Source organism: Fundulus heteroclitus, chromosome 11 (genome assembly GCF_011125445.2).
Source record: "Fundulus heteroclitus isolate FHET01 chromosome 11, MU-UCD_Fhet_4.1, whole genome shotgun sequence".
Taxonomy (NCBI): domain Eukaryota; kingdom Metazoa; phylum Chordata; class Actinopteri; order Cyprinodontiformes; family Fundulidae; genus Fundulus; species Fundulus heteroclitus.
In genome coordinates, this window is record NC_046371.1 from 20,167,596 (window position 1) to 20,173,595 (window position 6,000).

A 6,000-nucleotide genomic window follows, 5' to 3' on the forward strand; every position below is an offset into this window, starting at 1 on the left:
AACTGGGGATAGGTTATTAAGGTGGGACAAAGCGACATTGGTCAAGAGACCGAGACATAGACGCAAATGAGCAGATTCTCCCGGCTTGTCGGAGAAAACGGTGAAAAGGAGGTTGTGAAAGAGCAGTCAAAACACAGACTAACATCAGTCGGCGTGGCGGAGGCATGAAGGAGGCGAGAAACGAGGGTGTCTGTCCACGCCGGTAGCTGGTAACACTGCATTATTATTAACAATGCCCCTCCACCCACTACCCTAATGCCTGTCGCAGAGAGGGAGAGAGAGAAATGTTAACTCTTGCATGGCTGAAACTGTAGGCAGTGGGACAAAGAGTGGGACAAATGTGCTTCATATTAAAGCGCTCAAGATTTACGAATAAAAAAGAGCTGCATTCTTTGTTGGACTCTGAGGGGAGGCTGCAGACGATACAGAGGCAGACATAAGGCTGGAAGGGTTAGAGGCTGAGTCACATTTGTTTATTCTAAGAAAATATAGAGGCACTGGCTTTGCGGTGAGGCAAGAGCATTGATGGAAAGTAGTGGGGGTGAGAGAGGATTCTAGTTAGCACTGTTATGTGTAAATGTGAGTGTGTAATGTGCAAACCCTTGAAGTGTGGGGGAGGGAAGCCTGGTGAGAGGTGAGTGGGAAAAAAAGGGCAAAAAAAGGGTTCAAGGAGAATAGAGGGGAAAATACATTAAGACAAGATGCAACTGTTTTCATGCTGAGGGAAGAGTGCTTAACAGAGCAATGAACTCCTTTTTTTGTTGTTTTTTTTTTGCCAACATGGACAAGGCTGAGAAACAGAAGGGGATAGATCTAGATAGGGCTTTTTTTTAAATATTACTGATCATGAGAATTTGTGAAAACTTCCTGATTTTCCGAAACATCCTTATAGGGACTCTAAAATAATTAGGTAAAGGCTCCAGCTTTCTTGCTGTAGTAACCCAAATGAGCAGACTCTATGCCCTTGAACTGACTGCTGATATTGTGTAAAAGGTTGCACACAAGTGAAACAATGGCTTCCGTGCTGACTCTCCACAGGACAGGGACGTGCATGTGTGTATGTAAGGAGGCGTGTCCCCCCCCCCCCCTGTTCACCCCTCACGTCTTGGCCGAGACTGCATGGGAGGAGCTAGCTTTGGCAGGCTCGTTGCCACCTTTCACACAAAAGCAGTGTGAATTTGAAAACGCGGGTCTGCGCGTGTGTTTACACAGGTTCACGTGCCGCCATATGCTCAGATTTATCCACATACTGACAAAAGAGGGCCAGGAGGTGAATGCGACAAGACAGGTCTTTAAATAGGTTGAGTCTCTGTTTTTTCCCCGAATTATTCACCAAAGATTCCTCTACACAAAACATAACTACTGAAAGTGAGAGATGCACCAATCGATCGACCAGTTTGCCAATTTTCTTATGACCGGCTTTAATGAGGGAACGGGCAAGTAAACACTCGAAAAATTGATTTCTTTTATATTGCTTGAATGCGTAAAAACCAAGAGATCCCGTCAGTTTTGTTCCACGTATAGTGAACAACAGACGCACTGAAGGTTAGAGAGATATATGCTTTGATGCATAAATAGGGATAATCTTGTAATTCATTTGTGTTCTGTTGGATCCAAAACTATGACTTTAATCACATAACCTGCAGACAGCTGGGAATCTGTCTGGGCCTATAAGAGAATGATCAGTGCATTGCCTATAAAAAGGGATTAGCAAAGGGGAAGAAAAACAACTTGATGATCAATTATTCCTCTGATTTCAGTTTAATCTTCTACATCTTTGGTTTTGGTTGTTCTCTAATAGTGTTATAATTCTCAGGCAAAAAAAAAACAACAAACAAACTGATTGCTGGATCTTTAATCCAAGCAAACTACAACTTACTCTGAGAGTCCCACTGACACGCTCTGTATACTATTTTCTCAGTTTCCATTACTCTTTGCCATCCTACATCTTTGTTTTTTTTCCCCCTTCCCTTTAAAATATCCTTGAAGGTTGTGCCAGTGTGCAACACTCATGGGCTTTGTGACAAGCTATCTTACCTGCAGAAACAAACACACACGTGCATGTGTATGATATCTGAATCAGAACGCTTCTGCAAACACACACACACACACATACACAGTCAACCACGCGCTCGCATGACAGCCAGAGGTGTTCCTGCTGAATTGATTGCAGCTCAGACAGAGCTGAGGTCAGACGTAATGTATCAATCATGCAAAAGTCGGCATGCAGAGAGGCAACAGCAGCAGACAGCCGTTCGGTTGAAAGGCCAGTCACGCCCAGCACGGTGTCCGCCTCCACGTTAACATGACAGGGAAGGATTGCTGGGGTTTAACAAAATGAACTAGGTGATCCATAAACGGGGAAAGCTTTTGATACTGGAATCAATAAACATTAAGAAGTGCCCTTATCAGACATACATTTTATTGAAAGGATCTTAATTAAAGCAATACAACAAGGCTTTAGACTATGCAAACTCCTAGAAAGATGCTAATATTTGAAATGGGTTCAAAAACTGTGGTCAAGTTGTTCTCAGATTGATCTCCACAATTTCAAGGGCAACATAATTATCAGACACCAATCGACCATTTAAGGGACATCGGGATGTGAAGCACATTCACTCAACCTTTGTTTGATTCTTCAATTCACACCTTTCAGACTCTCAGAGCCTCCAAACAACACAATGGAGAGGTTGAAAACAGCCTTGCAAAAGTGGCTAACGTAGAAACAATGCAGCAGCCATGCCTTGGGCCTTCTCTGGCATTGAAAAGAGGAAGGTAACAGACAATAAGGTACGGTCTTAATTAATGACGTCCCAACAGAGCTGGACCAAGGTTGTATGAGGCTCTGGGCAGAATTTTGTTCACCATCAGTTAAAGGGTTAGGGTTGGTTTTGTTGCAATTCTGCTCATTTACAAAATGAGGCTGATGTTTTGTTTCTGCAACTTTCCTGAGCCATTGCAATGAAATCAAGATATCTAATGCAAATCTGAATGACAGTAAAGATAATTCTAAGTATTAAGTCTAAGTTTCATCTTACATATAGGTCGGAGCTTGTTACTAAAGGACAATGTCAGCTATAGTCAGGCTCCTGCAGCAGGATGAGCACTCTAGCTTCAGCAGCCAGCCAACAAGACAGTTAACTAGAATACAGACAGTTGCTGTATATATATATATATATATATATATATATATATATATATATATATATATATATATATATATATATATATATATATATTTATATATATATATAAAATATAGCATAAAATATTTAGAAGATTTCAGCTACTTGTCAGATGACTTATGATATTAGAAAATATGAGACGAGAGTGTTCTTGGTTGCGATAACTGTGCTAATAGTGAATAAATGTTGTTAGAAGCATCTTTTTTTTAAAAAAAATCTCCATCAAACTTTCTTTACTTTGACTAAAACAGAAAACTATGATCTCATTAAGCTGTTTTCCTTGACTTCTATCAATCTTTCATGTACACAGCCCCACTTATGTTTTATGGTAGAAACTTGCCACTAGATGTAAAGGCGTTTTAAACCGTTTTCTCAACATTTACAACCTAATAAAGCTAAATAACTAGCAGCTGCAGTTTTTATAAGATAACTGTTATGTTCTTTAGTAAGATGCACCCTCGATCCCTCTTCTTAGTCTAAGTAGTTTATCTATTGATTTAACAGCTCTGAAATACAATGTAAATGGATGCCTTCAAGGATTGTTCTGAGTCTCATTATCAGGCTTGTTAATATTAATGCAACTAAAGGTCAGATGCACAAACTGGTGCCAGTCCTAATTTGTATCATATTTACTATGAATATCTGCACAAAAACACCAATACATTTTCAAGCAAAGGCTCTCTGGATAGATGGAAAATATCAGTACATGGAGATTTTAAATAAGGATCTGTTCAACCCGAAAATCCTGGATTTAAGCATCTATACTTTAGTACAACTACTGTATTTTGCCAACTTGTCCAGAAGAGCTCAATTTCTTCTGGTGCCCCCCGAGACAAGAACCGGAGCCCTCAGGAGTGACAGAAGTCTCATATACTTTGGTCCGGTAGTGCGTCCCGCAAAAAAACAGATTAGATTAAAAAAAAGAAATTATAAAATTGGATAAATCAAATTCTACTTTTGGGATCATCACAAACACCTGTCCAGGGTGTATCCTGCCTCTCGCCCATTGATAGCTGGAGATAGGCACCAGCACCCCTCGCGACCCCATGAGGGATGAAAGTGCATAGATAGTGGATGGATGGATGGATGAATGGATGGATGGATCGTCCCAAAAAATAATGTTAAAAAAATAACAGGAAAAAAAGTGAGAATGTTCTGCATATAGGTCAGCCTACTTTTTTTTGTTGTTGTTATTAACAAGGTTGGAATAACCCCAACAGTAAGCCAAGAAGGTAATTAAACAATCCTATGTCATATCTATCATCAAGTCATAGTCTCAAAAGCAATAAATATATCAGAATATTTTTTAATCCTATACTTAGCAGTAAAGTAGTGAATTTAGATTCCTAAATCTGGTTAAAAAAATAACTACTTACAAGATTTAACACTTCAGTTGAAATCGTTGAAATATAATACAAATACCCATTACCTCATGGCTGAAGTCTTTAAGTCTAAAGCCTGCGATTTATGCACAATCATTAGCAACACACACACATACACACTCTCATGCACACACACTCTCACGCACACACACACATAAAGAGAGAGAAATAGAGAGAGATCTGACCTACTCCATCCATCACATCAACCTGTATGACCTCACTTTCTCTCCAATACCATCTGCATTATTCCTACCTAACTCACATAAAACAGCAATTCAGTCTACACAAACATTCTAAAATGCTTTTAAAAATTCTATGCCATTCTTTTTTTTTAGCTGTGATCAAACCCGTAGGATTAGGAAGGAAGGAAACAAAAAAAAGCAAGCAAATCTATGTGCGACACATCTTCCAGAAACCGCAGCTGGCCTCCGGACGATCGCTGCAAAAGCCACCTGACTGTTGTTTTCAGTGTCGCCACTTACTTGCAGGGTTTTCTGGTGCTGATTCATTGAGGAGGCAGTCAGAAAACACAGGAGCTGCAAATGGAAACAAAGCCGCGTGGTTTAGCTGCTTCCTCTGCTCTCTCTCAGGATCAGGATGGCATGAACGGTGCAGGAGAGAGGTATGCAGCAGACAGGAGGGAGAGAAGGAGGAGGAGGAGGAGGCAGGGATCTGGAGGAGGAGTGGTGCTGATGATGCACAGCCCACAGCAGGTGCGCTTTTACAGACAGGCTTTCATTTTATTCTCTTGATGCACTCCCGCCCTCTGCTGGATCATTGAAGAGATGGTCCTAACAGCTCTAAAAGAGACCGCATACAGTGCCTCGCAAATCTATACAGAGCCTCTGAACATTATAGTATTTGGTTACATCTACACCCACTAATTCCAGTTTTTATTATTAGGATTATATGAACACATTAATACATTAACACAAAGCAGAAAAGAATTATGAAGTCAGAGAATAATTATGTTTACCTTCTTTCTTTGTTTGTTTTTTACAAATAAAAATGTGTATCGTGTGGTGTGTATGTATATTTAGCCTCTGTTTCTCTGATAACTCCAAATAAACAGTGCAACCAACTCTCTCTAGAAGTCATCTAAGTAAAGTGGACTCCACCTGTCCATACTTTGATATAATACCCTTGAGTAAAATCTAGTCCAGCAAATTGCCTTTAATCTCTGTCTAAATCCAGCTTCTGTGAAGGGCTCAGAGGTTTGTTGGAGAACATTTCTAAACAAACAGCATCCTGAAGACCAAGAAACACCACGGCCAGATCGTGGAAGAAGTTGAGGAGGCGACTATTAGGTCATAAAACAAGATCTAAAGCTTCACTGTCTCACAGAGCCCTGTTTAATATGTTATTTGAAAATGGGATGAGTATATCACAGTTGAAAACTTACTAAAACTTGCCAATCTGTCTAAACTCTCAGG

General features: G+C 40.1%; 1 protein-coding gene across 2 annotated transcripts in view; it reads right to left on the reverse strand.

Moving 5' to 3' along the window:
• mtus2a (microtubule associated tumor suppressor candidate 2a) overlaps positions 1-5,214 on the reverse strand; it is an 87,709-nt gene extending 82,495 nt beyond the window's left edge. The window contains exon 1 of one of the 2 annotated variants that reach the window (XM_012849999.3): positions 5,050-5,214. The gene's annotated coding sequence lies outside the window, so the exon portion shown is untranslated. The remainder of the gene's footprint in view (positions 1-5,049) is intronic. The other variant, XM_012850000.3, reaches the window with a different exon arrangement.
• Positions 5,215-6,000: the final 786 nt, after the last annotated feature.